Source organism: Centrocercus urophasianus, unplaced genomic scaffold, assembly GCF_019232065.1.
Source record: "Centrocercus urophasianus isolate 14NV4802_14NV808 unplaced genomic scaffold, USGS_Curo_1.0 seq_12, whole genome shotgun sequence".
Taxonomy (NCBI): domain Eukaryota; kingdom Metazoa; phylum Chordata; class Aves; order Galliformes; family Phasianidae; genus Centrocercus; species Centrocercus urophasianus.
In genome coordinates, this window is record NW_024884364.1 from 808,566 (window position 1) to 826,920 (window position 18,355).

Consider the following 18,355-nt stretch of genomic DNA (forward strand, 5'->3'; position numbering starts at 1 on the left):
TTGGACTAGAGGGAATGTCCTGAAGTCATGGCATGGCAGGTTCAGGTTAGACATTAGGAAATGGTTCTTTTCTGAGAAAGCGATCAGGTGCTGGAACAGGCTGTCCAGGGAGGTGATGGAGTTGCTGTCCCTGGAGATGTTCAGGAAGCTTTTAGATGTTGTACTGAGGGACATGGGAAATACTGGTAGGTGGACGGTTGGACTGGATGATCTTTGAGGTTTTTTCCAACCTTGGTGATCGTGTGATTCTATGATTTTTCACACGTTATGCATAATAGCTGCTTTGGCTCTCATCCAGAGGTACAGACAGAATCCAGGCCAGCCACAACTGAGATAACCTTTTCCTCCTAAGTCCTCATCAGCCTGGGTTAGATTTCACCCATGCCACATCTCCCCCATAGTACTCCAACACCCCATCACCTGGAATGCCATCTGAATTTAAATGTGGGTGGAAAACTGTACTGTGTGGCCTTGGTGGAAATCAGTAAATATTAGCTAGTGTCATTAGCCTGGTAGATATAACAACTTCCCTCCCCTCTTTGGACTTAGGAGCATCTGAGGGGTATACTTAGGATTGCTCCTGCCCATCAGTACAGGCAGTTCTCTGTCCCAGGAAGATCTTGGCAGCTGTCTGTCCCAGCTCAAGCAATGGGAGCACTAGCACTCCTCTTAGCCTTGACTCTATTCCTAGTTGCAGACGAAGCAAGTCTGGAACTGTGAGACCATCTTGTTTTGATTTTGGAGGGGGGCTTTGTGTATGTGTCCGCACTGAAAGATACAGTGCTGAGATGCTGCACTGTTTAGTATCATGGAGCTGCATGGGGGAAATCTTGTTATTAGGGAGACTGAGCAGAAGCAACTCCTACTGAAGTCTCAAACACTGCTGCAGGTAAAAACCCTGGCATTTGCTACTGAAGAAGCTGCTCTAGCAATGTAGTACTGCACACACCAAAAACCTATAGAAGCCACAAATCTTCCCTTTGCTCATCCTGCTGGCAGACGTGAAATTCAAAGTGAAACTGAAGCTTTGGTCACTGAATTTTCGGTATAATTCCTCACACCATCATTTTGTTTCTGTGTACTTGCTATTGAGCAGTTCTATCCTGGCTAATGGAAAGATGACAAACATGTAAGAGGCATGTTGCCATTTCTGGATATGGAAGGAGAACTGCATTACAATTCTGCAGCCTTTAGACATTTCTGACCTCCGGTTTCTACCTCTTCATGAAAGCAGCAGAAATGGATTCTGGTCTCAACTTCTGGATGTTTCTAAATTTTTTTTTTTTTTTTTCCTCTCTTCTAGTCAGTACATGGTGGTGTTCCCTGCTGTCATTCACCGTTTCCAAGAGGAGCAGCTCTGTATTCACCTCAGCTCCATCACTGAGGATGTCCACCTGGCTGTCACCTTGGAGTTGGAAACCCAGGATCAAACTGTGGTGGAAAAGGACGTGGAGAAGCCAGGCACTTTTGAGTGCATCGGTTTCAAGGTGAGTGTAGCTGTGATTGCTGTCTTACCAGTGGATGCTCTTACACTCACTTCAGACAATAGTGCTCTCTTGGCATGTGGTCCTTCTCTGCCTTGCCATGGGCTGCAAACAGGTGAAAAGTATTTCCCTACCAATTCACACAAAATAGGGAATCTTTCACTGTATAAATAAAAAACTGTTCTTTTGATCTGTATTAGCTCATCTCACCCTACTTAAAGGTTGTTGGAAAGCATTACAATGGTCTAAACAGTGAGTAAGAGTTAATGTTCGAAAAAAAATCACAGTGCAATTTAATACATAAGAAATGCATTCTTTTCTTTCTCACTTCCTCAGAAATCTGTCCTTCCAGCTCCAAGAGGATGATTTTACTCCAAGGCTGTATCTGTACGATAAGTTGTAGTTGCAGTCTACATAGACATCGAGCTTGCTTTATGTTACCTGTAATTGGTGGTGATGGTGCTGAATCCACAATGAACTGGATTTCACCTTGGTAGATATTTTGTTGGTGACTTGACTTCCTGTCACTGAAACCTTGCTGCTGTAGTTAGCTAAACTAACGAAGCTGAGGCTGTGACATAACTGCAGAACTTCAGTTACATCTTCAGTTACAGCCATGGAGATCTGTCTGGTGCTGAGACTATAAACTTTCTCTGTCTTCCTCAGCACCATACTAAATCAGTATATCTATGTCCTGATTATCTTGCGAAGTCAGCAGAAGCCTAGAAGGGGCTGTAGTCACTTTCAGTTCTTACATCAAGAAGGCAAGCATTTGGTGCCAGGCCATAGAAGAACAAGTCCTGGTAATGGAAAGCCAGGGACATTTGTAGTTAGAAACAAAACAAAAAACAAAACAAAACCTTCATCCAGGTAAGTTCAGTCTTTCTGATAGTGAGATACCCAAAGTTTTTGTCTGACCACTAGCTTGTTTCTCATAACTTCCTTGATCAGTTCCAGATCTGGCCTCCCTGTGGTTTTTCCTCATTTGTCAAAGATCTTGCATTTCTGTGAATGGTGAGAATGACACATTCAATTATTCACTCTAACATTCATGAGTAAGATGGTACATAGTCAATGAGTATAAAGATGCTATAATTACAAAATAAACAAGAGAGTGTGGAAAAACAGATCATAATAACAAAGAGAATATATAGAAAGCTTACCCATGTCCTGAACCCACTGCAAAACTCCAGAGGAGGGATCTCCAGAAGAGATCCTTTCCCAGTTGCAGTCAGCTCTTAAATGGGTCTAGGAGAGATGGAGCCAGGCTCCACCCCTCCCAGCAGCACAGGTGAATTGCCTTCACCTGTGCTCCTGTGGCTGACTCATTGCTCACCTCAGGTGATCAATCAGAGGCTCAGGCAGTGATTCAGCAGTTCCCATACAGATGGTGATTGCTCCTTCTCCCATGATATCAAGTTCACTAAAGACAGATTCACGTAGTGGAATTTGGACTCAGGAATTTGAAAGTTGTTTGAGTGAGTTAATGTCTCACTTCTGGGTTAAGATGAAAAGTCTCTGATGACTCTTTTTCTGTTTTCTTATATCAATCAACCTAGGTGCCAAAGTTAAATTCGTTGGAAACAGTTGCTTCAGCTACACAAGTAAGACACTTCTCTTGGCTGCCTCTCCTCTTACAAACAGGAATTCCATCTGTCTTGTGTTTGAGCTATACTCAAGGGGGGAGATGCAGGGTGGGAAAGATCATAAGGAAAGACATAGAAAGACACAAGCATGATAAGGGGAAAGGCAGAGAAAAAATGAGGAAACTGAGGAATATGGAGTAGACTATGACTAAGGAAAGGAGAGTGGAAGGAAAGAAGGAAGTTGAAGATTTTAGTAGGAAGGGGACCTCAGTTTCTTCTTCAAGCTACTTGAAGTCTTATACAGTTGTTTTTTTCAATTTGACAGTCAGAAGAGGTGATTTTTCTTCATGTCCTGATACACAGCAGTGACAATGTGCTCTTTGAGGGTTACAAGAAGATTCTGGTCAAGCCCCAGAAAAGCATAATTCTGATAGAGACAGACAAGGCCGTCTACAAACCTGGAGAAACAGGTGAGGAATGAAGGTTAAGAGGAAATGGGGGGCAATGTTCAAAGTAGCAGCCATATTTGGTGGGATATCTTCATCAAGCGCATCAAGCTAAGCTTGTTGGAACTAGAAGAAAGCAGGTCTCTATTTTCAGGATTTCCAGGAACAATGTGTAGTAGCATGCACTCTTATGATCCATGCTGCATCAGATGGTCAGCCTGCTGCTCCTGTGTGTCGTTCAGGGGAAATGTGTCTTGTGATGCCTAAAAGGAAAGCCAGAAGTCTCCAAAATAATTGAAAAATCTACTGTCATTTTTTGCATACTTGTTTACCTTCAAGTAGACTTTAGATTCACTGCGTAGATGCTGTGTGCTTAGTGCACCTCCAAGTTCTATAAATATGGCGACTTGCTCCAGAGTTTTCACAGTATGAACAGACTGCAGAAAGACAAATGACGCTTTTTAATACTTTTTTACAATCTTTCCAGGTAAAATTATTTTCTACAGCATGCATGTATGTATATCTGTATGTTTATCTCCTAGACAAAGTTCTAGGTGGGATGAGATGGGGAGATGTTTTAGGATGGGTGATAGAAGAGCTGTTTGGGGGAAGACCAGAATACTGCTGAAGTAAACTAAGAGAGACACAAATAATGGAGCAGAGGAAATGATAAGAGTATTCGTGCAAGCATATATTGCACTCAGAATGCTTTACTCTCATTTTCTTTATATTTCCAGTGAAATTTCGAACCATCAACCTTGATGATGACCTTATGGTCATTAAAAATGAGGTAAGTATAACCCTGTGCATTTCTAGATGGAGGAGCCTAAGCATGATACACGTTGAGATGCTCATGTAAAGCTTCCTGCGTGCTTGTTAAATCATAAGGATAAACGATCTTTGAAAGGAAACCACTCATCTATTGGCCTTTTGGAGAAAGACTGCAGTGCAGACTAGAACAGGAGGTTCTAATAATATCTTCCTCAGACGCATACCATAGGATCTGGATGGAGCAGAACTTTTCTGGTGTACTGTTTAGGTCTATACAAAACTGAGCTTGTTTCTCTTTTCTTTTTACAGTATCTTCAGATATGGTTGCAGGTAAGTGACGAATATCTGACCACAGGGAGATGTCTGTCTCTTCCACTGTGCCTTTCACTCCTAGACTGGGCTGCACCAAAAATGTAACCCAATAAATAAGTCAGTTGGAGACCTTTCTACTTGGTCACCCTGGGTTCTTCATTCAAACCAGCTCTCTATGATGCACATAGCTGAGCTAGAAACAGTAGCGAATCTCAAAAACCTCAAGCCCTAAAACTGGTCTGTACAGAGCATAAAGCACAAAGCAAAATGATGAATAGATGCAGCACAGCTGCTTGTCTTTCCTATGGTATCATGGTTTTACCACTTCCCAGTACCTTTACTGACAGCCTTTGCAATTCAAGAGTTTAGTTTACTGGAGGGAGAAGGAATCTCACCTGAGGCAAGGTGTACTATTTCCTGAGGCAAGGGTAAGCCTAGGTAGTGCATTCTTGTGCCTGAGTATAGTTGGACTACCCATCCTGTCAATTTGATTTGGTGGCTCTGAATGCTCTTTCCAAAATAGGATCCTGAAAATAATCGCATTGCTGAATGGCTGAATGTGAAGTCAAGACATGGCATTGTGGATCTATCCTTTCCCCTGGCCTCTGAAGCAGCCCTTGGGAAATATACCATTTCAGTGCAACAAGATGGCTCAGAAAACATTCAGTGTTAATGAATATGGTAAGACTTAGACAGCAGAAGTGAGGAAAAAACACTGTGGATATCTAGAGAAAGACGAGGGTGATGTGGCTGTGTTCATCAGACCTTTTGCTCTGGGAGAATAGCAGACAGGGGACGTGGTCAGAACCTTCGGAACTCTAGAGGTTCTGCAGCCAGGTAGGGTAAAAAGTTGTAGTCTATCATGTTGTTCTAGCTGTAGCTGGGCCCTGTAATGAGCTCTTGCTGCTGCTCATTGTTTTCTTCTTCTAAGCTAAATATACTGTTCAGCTGCCATAACAGGAGCGGCATCACATCTTAACCCCATTCAGTTGCAGTGATATGTGTAAGAATAAAACCCTGTGCTGTTTATAGTGTTTATGGTTCACTAGGTTGGAGTAGAAAGCAGTTCTTCGTGGAACTGCAGCAGCAGAGGGAGGCACAGGCAAAAGGAGTAAGTTCTGTCACAGCACTGGAATGAGTAAGTGGGAATATTATATTCTTTCCCCTCTGGACTGTAGCTATAGCAGAATTTCTAATTGGTATCACTTTCTTTTTTTTTTTTTTTTTTTTTTCCCCCTTGGTTTGTATCTTTCCAACTTCTGTTTGCAGAGCTGACAAAGATTGAATTAAAGTTTGAGCACCCTCCCTTCATCACAGAGGATGAGGAATTTCAGCTGAAACTATGTGGCAAGTAAGTACTGTTGTGATCTGTCCTCTGGCTCCATAATCACCTCCAGATTGCTAGAAGAAGAGAAGTGGCCTATCAGTACAGTGGTTTTACATTAACTTTTTGTTGAGGGAGACAAATCACTCTGTCAAGCTAGTTCTTTTTTATATGAGTCATCTACTATGACACTGAAGGATACTAAGGTTGCTGGTTAGAGGGCACACTTGAGACAGTGGCTTGAAACACATTCCCAATGTATGGTAGTGGGATGCAAACTGATTTTAAGGGATGATGTTTCTGAGCAAGCAAGATACAACACTCTTCTGGGCTCCACTTAACCCTAGATAGGGCAGGGGACCTGGTTCAATATTTCTGCTGAAGCAGTTCATCTTCAGACGTGTTTTTCTCTCCTTTGACACAGGTATACCTATGGAAAGCCTGCTCAAGGGAAAATAGATATTACTTTTATCACATTGTTGCAGTATGAAATGCAGAATTTCTCAAATTCTTCTGAGATTAGGAAGCAACGGAGCTGGGTAGGTGAACAAATAAGATAGATGAAATTATCACCTGATGAAAATGTCTATTTGTCTGTCTGTCCCTTTAACCTGCCTGATTGCACCCCTAATGCACAGAAATCTGTTTAATGTAGTTTCTTCCTACTTGTTAGATGTATAGATCAGACCATTTATCTTCCTGTGACTTTACTGCTCAAATACTGTTTTGGCTGCCCATATCTGACTCACTGTTTCAGGAGAAGGTGTAAGCTCTTTAAAAGTAATAGTGTCTTTGGTCTTTCAAAGAGTTTGTATGATATTATGTAGAATTAAATCACTAGTCTATTCAGCCCTGTGTCTGCTCCCACCAACACATGTGGTATCAGAGCATTAAGTCACAGACTCGATGCACTATTTGTTGCACTTTTCATACAGTTTATAGATCATCTTAAACTTACCAGTGTCCTGTCAAAGATTATGCCCAGTGTTAGTTACACTTTTTTGCACATCTATGCTCATTATATGCTTGTGATTAAGCTGCAAGCCTAGTATTTCTTACAGCTTTCAGATGCACCTTTTTGAGGCTGAAAGTCACAATAAAACATTTTTAAATATCATGTCAGCTAGCAACAAGTCTAAATAGAAAAATCCAGATGGATTGCTGCATTTTTAAAAATTCATCCAGTAGCAAATTATCTCCATCTGAAACGCTGCAGTCTTAGCTGTGCAAAACGCCAAATGAGTGCCAGCTTCCTCTCACACATCATGCAATAATCCCTGCAAGGTTCTCAGGAGAACTCAACAGGCACAATTAAAAACACTTTGTTCACCCCACCTCTCATGGCAGACTGTCTGTACCAAGTCGCTGTTTAATGCTTGGCACAGCTCTTGAAATTTGTAACTGGCTGGATGCCAATTTTTAAAATAGTCACATCAGAGAGACAGTTGTGATTGGAATGCCATCATGTCAGCCTTTATTCACAATGGCCAAAAGATTTTAGGGAGGAGGCTACCTCTAATTCAGATGGAAACATAGTCACTCAGGTGCAGGATCTGGGCCTAGTGCAGTCTCCTTCTGAGTTTGTTTTAGACTTAATTAACCACTGTATAATTTAACTGAAGAACTTTTTAAATGCCACATTTTTTTTAAATCCAAGTGTGTGAGTTTCTTCTCTTGCTGTTATCCATGATGGATTTGTGCAGTTACAGGTTTTGAGCTTCCTTCTGTTCCATAAGTATTTAGAAGTATTTCTTTAGGATTACCCACCATATATGAAACAGCTCCTCTACCTCCAGATCATCCTTCTGTTTGTGTTTCCATTTCTCCAGACAGACAAAAATGGTTGTGCTAAATTTACAGTAAAGACAAAGGCTCTGGAATTAAATGAATCTGACAACTACATAATTGTGATAGGAGAAATGGAGGAAATTGGAACAGGTACTGGAGAATATGTGAAAAGTTTCATAATTCGCAGCAGGCTTCTTTCTTTGTTTGAAATTTTTTGGCTTTGACCTTCCTGCAGTAGTTCTGTCTTCCATCATGATGATGGTCTCTATTCTAGTACTTCTTCTATCTATTATTACCAGATTTCCCAATCCTCTCTACCCTTCATCTCCACATCTACCTGCTAGTGGATGTCATTTTGGTGATTGCCTGAACACCAAGGTGTTTCTTAGCTAGTTGCAAAGCCCTGGAAAAGTCATGGAAAAAACCCTCACAGTTCTTTTTAATTGTAGTGCACCATCCTGACAAGCAGTTCGTACCCAAAATCTCATCCTCTCTTTTCCTAAACCTCAGGCAAGTCTGCTTATGTACACTTCTGCTGTCAGGAATCTCATTCTGCTCCTTTTTGGTCTGCCACAATATTGACTATAACGTGGTACGTTCTCAGCATGAATGTTAATGTCCCATTGATGTGACAACTGGAGGTGTCCATTTTTTGGAGTGCCACACTGTGAGTGGGATTCTTCAGGCCACTTTTAGGCACCTATGGTAGTAGTTGTCTATAAGTAAAAATGATCTGATTTCCCTTAATCAGCAATAAAGAGAAATAGGTGCTTATATGCACCCCCTCATAATGCAGATGTCCCCCAAAAGACTGAAGGAATTACACACCAGCACAACGTATTTTCTTTTCTAAATTTGAATGTTGTATATGGCTTGGAAGTATCATCTTGTCTTCTGCTTCTCTAAGAGCACTGCTAGAGTTTAATAGATTTCTTCTCTCTCTAAATAGGAGCACAGACTAAAGATTTTTCTGGAATTTCTATTGTGACAAGAATGAAATCTATAGAGTTTATCAATCTCCAACCATTCTACAAACGTGGACTACCATACACAGGGCAGGTAACCCCCATGTGTCCCTTCTCTGAGGATACATCATAGGTCTTGTTTTCTGTTGGCAGAAGGAAGCAATCTTTAGTCTATGACTGAAGCCCTCTATAAAAGCAATTTCTGTTCATCACCCTAACCTAGCAATTTCCCTGGACAGGAATTTTAGGACCAGCTGCAGTCTCTGCAAGGCTCTTCAGGAGCAGCTCTTGAAATAGACATAGCTCTAGTCTATGTGGTATAAGGATATGGGTGTGGTGGAAGCAGGGAGATACTACTCCCTGTACAGCCTGTGGACAGCCATGCAAGTGGTAATTGCAACTTGGCAAATCACTAAAGCTTTGTGTATCTAATCATATCTATTCACTAACAGTCATTTCTGATTCAAGTTCCCAGGATGATGCTAGGACAGCTGTCCCACTGGGGCTAAAAACAGTTCTATCTGGGCCAGTACTAACTATACCATGAACAAAAGAAAGAAACAGCAACAGTTAAGTGGCTGGAGACAAGACAAGACTTAGTGTTCTAAGATTTTGGAGCATTGTCCAGGAGAAGGCTTAGGATCTGAGGAAATTTCCTTTTCCACCTCCAATGTATGTGTGTTTTTTGGCTACACTAGCCTTTATTTCTGGTTTTGAACTGCTTTGCATAAATCCATATTTTATTTGGATCCTTCCATTCTGTATGAAACATAGAAGGATTTGGAAGGACTAATGATAGAGAAAAAAATATATATATATATTAAGCACAGATAGAACCTTGGAGTGGAGTACAATGGGAGTACTAACTTCCTACTTTTGTCTGCAGATGTTCTGCCACAGTAATAACTCTGCCCTCCGAAATGAAATGGTCTACCTAACAATTGATGTAAATGATGAGAAGACACACCTGTCATTCCTCACAGATGAGGAAGGGAAAGTCCACTTCTCATTGAATACCACCAGCTGGAACAGCTCACTTGTTTCATTGAAGGTGAGCATCAGCCACAGAAAAAAAAGATCAGTGAAATAAGGAGGGATGGAAAGGAAAATGGAAGACATCTGAGGTGTGATGCACAGGCTTCTGGCTCCTGATCTCATCTGACTATATCTGTAGAAGCATCTTTAATTACTCTCTGATTCCATCTTCCCCGAGAGACAAGAGGCTTTGTTGAAACAGTTCAGCTAAACACTCTTCAAAGGTGCTCTGCTGTCCTGAGCTGGAGCATGATCCTAATCCATCTTTTGTATCCCTCTCACTTTTCTAAAAGTGAGTGACTTCACTAAAATCATTCTTTAATCTGACCACTTCCTCAGGTGAAATCTCTCCTTTTTCTCTGGGATGTGCTGGAGATGGCTCAGCAGAACTGCAGTTGACATCTGTCTTTGCTGAAGTCCAATTCAAGCGGATGCTGTCTCCCACGTATCTTATTCAGGCTCAGCCTGGCAGGTAGCTATTCTTGACCTCATTTTCAAAACCACACTTTGAAGCACTTGTATACTCTTCACAACTTCTGAATTCATTGTATCCAGCCTGGCAGTACGTGTGTATTCCCACTATGTGTATTCTTGCAGATGGTATGGGATTCATGAGCCAGTAATATGCCCTCACAGCCCAGAAAGCTACCCATATCTTGGGCTGTATCAAAAGAAGCATGGCCAGCAGGTCGAGGGAGGTGATCCTGCCCCTCTACTCTGCACTGGTGAGAACTCTCCTGGAGTATTGCATCCAAATGTGGAGTCCTCAGTACAAGAGAGACATGGATCTGTTGGAGCACATCCAGAGGAGGGCCACAAAAATGATCCAAGGAATGGAACACCTCTCCTTTGAGACAGGCTGAGAGAGCTGGGGCTGTTCAGCCTGGAGAAGAGAAGGCTCTGAGGTGACCTGGTAGTGGACAGGGAAAGCTACAGGAAAGTAGAGGGGAGCTACAGGAAAGAAGAGGACAGACTCTTTAGCAGGGTCTGTGGTTATAGAACAAGAGGAAATATCTTCAAGTTCTGGGAGGGTAGATTTAGGTTGGATATATGGAAAAAGTCTTTCACAATGAGGGTGGTGAGGCACTGCAACAGGCTGCCCAGATATGTGGTTGATGCCCTATCCGTGGATACTTTCAAGGCAAGGCTGAATCATGCCTTGGGCAACCTAATTTTGCAGTGCATGTCCCTGTTTATTGCAGGGGCATTGGACTAGATGATCTTCAGATGTCTCTTCAAACTCAAAGGATTCTATGATTCTATGACTCTATGATTTTATGTTTTCTCCTGAGGCAACAGTCTATCCGTGGTGAAGTTTCCTAATTTTGTTTGGGCTCTGTAATCTTTTCAAGCAGGCTCTAGGTTTTGTTCATAGGCTCACAGCTATTATTCACAAAGTCGTAGATTCTCTGCAAGGAATAGAGTTTCATCATGCAAAGGTTCTTTTGCTGCCTTTTATGCTTCAGGGCATATTATGAGAAATACTAAGAGAAAATTTGGGTGTTATATTCATGGTTGATGGTTAAAAGTTGATGTTGTGTGTCCTTACAAAGATGTAGAAGGAAAAGGAAGATTGGGGCAAAATATTAAATACTTTTATTAAAAAAATATTAAATTAAAAATTTTTTGCTAAAACTTCATAAGAGACAGTATTATTGACTTCAATATTGACCTTACACAAAAGAACTTTTAAAACATATCAGATATGTAATCTGCCAAGTAGCTCAGGTATAATCTTAGTGTTTTCAGTTGTCTCAAGCTCTTGTCATGTCATACTGATTGCTTATTCATGTTTTTGTACTCTGAAGGGCACCTACTACCTTGAAAATTACACCATGGACAATTTTGAGCAGAACTCAGGGATTGGGGAGAGCTTCCACTGGCTGAAACCTTTCTACTCTGAGAGCAACAGCTTCCTTGAGATCCAGGCCGGGAATGATGTGATGCCCTGTGATCAAGAGCAGAATGTGCAAGTGGACTATATCCTTAACCAGAATAAACTCAGCTCTGGAACAGACCACATTGATTTCTACTATCTAGTAAGCAAAGAAGACATCTGAATCTCAGGGCAAGACCATACTGCTATTTTGTCCTTTTCACAATAACATGTAGATACTATTAGGAAATGTTAAACTTATCTGAGGCCAGTAAAACTGCTTTGTTTTGCCCAGTGCTCTTCAACATCTTTATCAATGACTTAGACAATGAAATTGAGTGCACCCTCAGCATGTATGCAGATGACACCAAGCTAAGCAATGCAGTCAGTATGTTGGAGGGAAGGGAAGCCATCCAGAAGGACCTGGACAGGCTGGAGAAGTGGGCCCCTTTTAACCTAATGAAGTTCAACAAGGCCAAGTAAAAGGTGCTGAACCTGGGCCAGGACAGTCCCAGGTATTTATACAAACTGGTGAAGAACCCCTTGAGAGCAGCAATGGCAGATGACTGCCATTTAGTCTAGTATTTATTATCTTCACATGGGTAGCACTGAAAGACTGGACTGGTTTCTATCCAATAGAGTGCTCCAAACTTCCAACTGTGTGAGGTAGCTGACCTCTCCTTGTCTGTATCTGTACAGGAAAAAAAAATTGAAATTGCACAGTATACTAATGTACTGCAGAGGTACATGAACATGTGCTGATGAAGTCTGCTTACAGGAAAGTGAATCTAAAGCAAGAGTCTGGCTACAACTTAGCTGTGATGTCATGATTATCTGTTACTGACCTGATGAGTATCAGTTACTGAACTGGGCACATTTTTAAGGTAAAAAAAAAAAAATTGTATCTTAGTAACATGAAGATCAGATTCCACTGGTGTTTAATAGCAGCTGCTGGTGCTAGACTCTGGCTACATAAGTAGCCACTTCTCATGGCCTAACAAACACCTCTGAATTCCCTTGCCAGAGATGCTATCAACATCTTTGCTGACGAGATTTTTAGGGCACGTCCTACCAGAAGAGCTTCTGTGACAGTAACCGTCAAACATTTCCTTCTCTCCCCTTTCATTCTGTTTACATTCTCATGCTTGCAGAATTCAGGCCCTTCAATGGCTCTTCTTTTTGCTCTTCAGGTGATAGCCAAAGGCAGGATCCTTTTCAGTGGAAAGAAGCAGGTGCCAATCCCGCAGCATGAGAGTGAGTACCTCATGAAAGTTATTGCACATCTCAGGAAAGCGTGACTGCCAAACAATGCCAAATACTATACATGTTACTATTAACCACAGGCAGGGGCTATTGAAAGAGTTGTTAGACTGTGGTCCACCTTATTAGATCAACACAGTTACCATTATGATTGGTGCAGTGGCCTTCCGGGTGAGTGTCCTTCTCCAGTCTTGTCTAATTGATCTAATTAGATCTAATTGATCTAATTCCTGACCTTGTGACTTTGCTGCTAGCTTATATCTTTGAGAAGATACAAAATTTTGTAGTTCATCTGCTTACATAATGTGCAGGAGGAGGGAAGAGAGATATTTTTGCCAACCTTGAGGATTGGCTGCTATTCTAAAATTGTTGTTAATCTGCAATCTGTGGCACTGTATGAAGTGTTCCTGTTTACAGGCAGAAAATAATGAATTCCCTCTTCTGATTCCTGTCTCCAGTCAGCTGATTCTAAATGGCATGGATTCAAGTGAGTCCTTTTCCTCTCTTCTTTTCTCTTCTTTCCTGCATTGTACAGATCTGCATGGTTCCTTCTCATTAACTCTAACTATTGGCAATGACTTCCTGCCTGACATCAAGCTTCTAGTGTACACACTCTTCTTGGATGGACAAGTAGTGGCTGATGTGGAAGAGTTTCAAGTAGACACAAGGTGAGCAGAAATGCAAAATGGAAGAAGAGGACAATCACATCACTGATATTCTCTGGTCTGTTGTCGTTTCTGGTTCTGTTTTATCTTTAGTCAAAAGGTGTAGATTGGATACCTGCTAAAACAAATGTCCAGTAGTTTTGTCTGAGAAACAAAATAAGTAACCTCCTTCATCTCTAAATTCCTAGTTTTGCCCTCCCCTGCACTGAGTGGCAAGCCCCTCCCAATGAGTAAATCATGCCCCTTTGAATACTGTTTTCTCCCTACATTCCCCAGTGATCTGAAAGCACAGTGTCCTCTATGCTCTCCCTAATGCAAAGAGAATTCTGCTAACCTAGCTACTGAAGAATTCTCACTGCCTAGGCTGTCTTGAATCAGCAGGAGGTGGCTGCAAAGAAGTAGGGGAATTAAGACTGGGCTGTGTACATTGCAGCTCCAGCAACCTTTCCAGTGGTTTTCCAGGATGGACTCTCTCCGCATCTCATCCCTTCCCTATTCTCTTTCACTCCACTGCCCATACACCTAAGACTCTCTAATGATAAGTGCCTGATCCTATCTCCTTTTGCAGGTGGAATTGGACTTCTCAAGCAAGCAGGAAGTCCCAGGGTCAAAAGTAAGTCTGAATCTCAAAGCTGCTCCAGGATCCCTTTGCTCTGTCCAATCTGTTGACAAAAGCGTCCTCCTGATGGAGAACAATACTCTAACAGCAGACACAGTGAGTACAGCCTGCCATGACTAGCACCCTAATGTCTGCCTGCCTTCTGTCTCCGTGCTTTGACAGGAGGCTCCTGGAAGGAGAAGGCCCATAGGCCGTTCCTAGGCCCAGATGCATTGTTATGTGGCTGCTCTGGCATTCTCCCTCCTAGGTCTTTTCTGAGTAGTTATGTGTTCTTCATGTTCCTACTGCATTTGCCTTGTGCTTTGAATCTCAACCTGGAGAGTGATGGAAGCTGCGCACCACTGCCAGGGTAGGTCAGGAGAGCAGATTCAAAGAGATGCTGGTGCTTACTGCTTAGAGGAAAAGTTCTTTTCTCACATAAACCTTCCTTTCTCTTCTTCTGTCTGCTACCAGGCAGAGAGGCTAAGCTAATCTTAAGTATGTTCTGAATTTTGAATAGTCCTTTGTGAAGTCAGGAGCTGGACTCGATGATCCTTGTGGGCCCTTTCCAACTCAGGGTAGTCTACAATTAAAAAATCGATTTTATGATGGTAGGGCCCTCTTGTCCTTTTGTCTCAGATATTGCTGAATTATAACTGCATGACTCAGGCTGAGCACTCAAGCAGTTCTTTAGAAAACAGAAGCCAGGAGACAAAACCCATACTGGCCATGAGGTCACTGGTGAAAAGTGGCCATCATTTTGTTGGCACCCAGGTGCATTTTGAGAATAATTCTGAGAAGATTTGAAGAAACTTATCCTTAAAGCAGTGCTGTGGTTCAATGGAATGAATTTAAGACTTATTAGAACAAAAACATTGCAAGAACTGAAAATTTAGAAGTGTACCAGAGATGATACACATGGGTATGCCTCATACAAAGTTGTAAGATATGTTAGAGTAGGCCAGCCTGTTACAAAGAACCCTCATCCAAATCTGGAAGGACTTACTGCAGCTGTAGGTAGGCACCTCAGTGTGATCTGGTGATCTCTTTTACAGGAATGCTGTTCTAAGGCACAGCACTTACTTCTAACAGATATATTAAATAATACTCATCAAATTTATAAGTCAGATATGCCAATGCCTTGCACTCAAACTGAGATGTGTCTTATCCGGATTTTGCACCTTAGAGTTAAAAGGCTTGAACTGCCAGAGGTGAAGATCTTGAGCCTAAGGGTTTCTTGCCTACATCCACTCCTTGGGCCTCATGTCCTTAATCATAAGATGGCTCAGTGCCAACTTTGTCAACTATGAAGATTTATGAAATTAAATATAGGGCTATAGTCCAAATATTTGGCTCATTTACACAATCTTGTTGGCCAGTTCCTCACAAAGACCTCTGTTTTTCCTTTGCAGTTATGTAAGAAGGTTTTTGATGACAGTTTTACAATTGGAGGACAAGGGTTCCCTTATCACCTGGAAGACTTTGATGCATACCCTTGTCTGCCCCAGCAATCCAGTCTCATTAAAAAGACTCAGATGGGAGCACCATGGTACCAAAGTGATGCTGACGTTTTTAATTTGTTTAAGGTGAGACTCTGCACTTGTGTCAAACTTTTCCTGAACCAATGATTGCCACTGTGCCATCCTGAATGCCTACAAATATTTAGCCTTAGTAAACTTCAGCTTCCCTGTCATTCATTGCTACAAGTTATCTGTGTCATGTTTTAATCCAGTGTACCCACACTCACTTGGGGATTATGGGGAAAGTTAAAATTTAGGAGTAAGGACAATGCATTCCTCATGCACTGTCCAGAGTTGTAGAATAATAGAATGGCGGAAGGAACTTTAAAGATCACCTAATTCCTACCTCTCTGCCATGGTTACCAATAACTAGATCAGGCTGCCCAGGGCTCCCTCCAAATTCGCTTTGAGCACCTTCAGAGATGGGACATCCACAACTCTAGGCAATATGTTTTAAAGCCTCATCACACTCTGAAGAAAGAATTTCTTCCTAACATCTAGCCTACATGTCACCTCTTCTAGATTAAAGCCATTCCCCTTTGTCCTATTACTATCAGACCACATAAAAAATCGGTCAGCTTCCTGTTCATAAGCTCCCCTCACTGGAAAGCCAGAATATGGTCTCCCCAGAGCCTTCTCTTCTCCACGCTGAATAATCCCAACTCCCTCTGCCTTTCTTCAAGGGAGAAGTGTTTCTTCCTTTGATCATCTTTATGATCTTCCTCTTGACCTGCTCCAACACCTCCCTGTCTTTCTTGTGATGAGAGCCCCAGACCTGAATGCAGTACTCCAGACAGGGCCTCACAAGGACAGAGCAGAGGGGGACAGTTAGCTTCCTTGCCCTGCTATCCATGCCTCTTTTGATGCAGCCCAGGATACAGCTGGACTTCGAGGCTGCAAGTACACACTGCTGGCTCCAGATTCTTGTCAACCAGAACCCTCAAGTCCTTGTCCACAGGGCTGCTCTCAATGTCTATGTATATGTATACAAACAAGCAGAATCTTAAAGTTTTTTAGCTACCAACAACTGCCTTATGAAATTTGCTATAATATGAAAATATCTCAAGATATTTTCAACGTTCCTTATTGCCTGTTATTTACCACTGATTTACTCTCTTTACTGTTTTCCCAGTTACTGCGCATGAAAATATTTACCAGTACTAAAATCAAGAAACCTGTTTCCTGTGTGCAACAAAACTTTGAGAGAAAGATGTTGTCTAATACAGACAGTGTTGTGGGTAAGCGCATGGGATCTGGTGAATCACGGCCTGAACCTCTGATTGATCACCTGAGGGGAGCAATGAGTCAGCCACGGGAGCACAGGTGAAAGCAATTCACCTGTGCTGCTGGAAGGGGTGCAGCCTGGCTGCACCTCTCCTAGACCTATTTAAGAGCTGGCTACCTGTGGGGAAGGATCTCTTCTGGAGATCTGCTCTGCTGGAGTTTCATAAGCAAGCCCAGGATAACCCAGTTAACCAATAATAGTTAAAAGCTCAAATCTATGTCCCTTATTAGCTGTCCTTGGGTTCTGTAGTCTTCACAGAAAACGTGAAGCTAACCCTGTATACACAGATAATTTATGGTTTATGCTAGATTGCCTATGAATGAAGAAGTAATTTCACCTGTTGTGACTTACGCTTTTTTCTGACGTATTACTTGCTTTTCTGCAGACAGTCATGTTGTTCATGCCAGTCTTATACCTCAGTCAGATGACGCAAAGCCCAAACCACGGACATATTTTCCAGAAACTTGGATTTGGGATTTAGTCTCTGTCAGGCTTGTAATAGCCTCTGCCTGCCTTTTTCAGAGATCTTTGGAAACTTCTGACTACTTCTAAGCAAGTTTTCTCTCTCCTCCTGCTGCAGTGGTGAAGGTCAAGCATCTCTCCAAATTACTGTACCTGACACTATTACAGAATGGAATGCTAATGTCTTCTGTGTTGCTGATAGTGGCTTTGGGATTTCTCATTCAGCTACACTTAGGGTCTTCCAGCCTTTCTTTGTAGACTTGTCTCTGCCATACTCTGTGATACAAGGAGAGATTTTCAGCCTGAAAGCCACCGTCTTCAACTACCTCGAGGTCTGTATCCAAGTGAGTATTTCCCAGTCCCATATTTTATGTTAGAGCAAGAGTAAAAGCCTAAAGGCAAGCTATTGGCTATATACTGGTATCTAGGACACAAAACACAGTATCATTTTTGTGACTCATGATGTTTGTTCCTTTGATCAGTGCCTGGTGCTAATTCTATGCCAATGTATGTTTGTACACCTCAGCACACTCAGGTGCACACCACCCTCATAGAGACTCCAAAACTAAAGGTGGATGCCTGTCCAGTCTGCCAGTTCACCAGCTGCCTCTGTGCCAATGAAGCAAAAATCTTTGCGTGGAATGTGACAGCCACTAGACTGGGTGAGGTTAAGCAGAGGGATGTGTGGTAGCTAGTGGGAGGAGGTGTGAAATTTGCCTGCCCCTCTGTTTGGTTCCATCACCTGTATGTACAGAACTCTGCTGCAAGTGCTCAGTGATGCACTCTCGTGCTTCTTGCAGGCAAAGTGAATATCACTGTGAGCAGTGTGGCAGAAGATTTGCATAATCTGTGTGATAACAGGGTTGCTGTGACACCATTGCAAGGAAAGACAGACACAGTGATAAAACCTTTGTGAAGGTTAGTCAGATCAATGATGGAGAATACCTGGGGACAGTATGTTATCCCATGAGGCATTAG

The 18,355-nt window shown here is 42.1% G+C and overlaps 1 pseudogene; it reads left to right on the forward strand.

The window, feature by feature from the left end:
- The first annotated feature begins 648 nt into the window (after window positions 1–648).
- Window positions 649–18,355, forward strand: part of LOC122155685 — a 28,988-nt pseudogene continuing 11,281 nt past the window's right edge.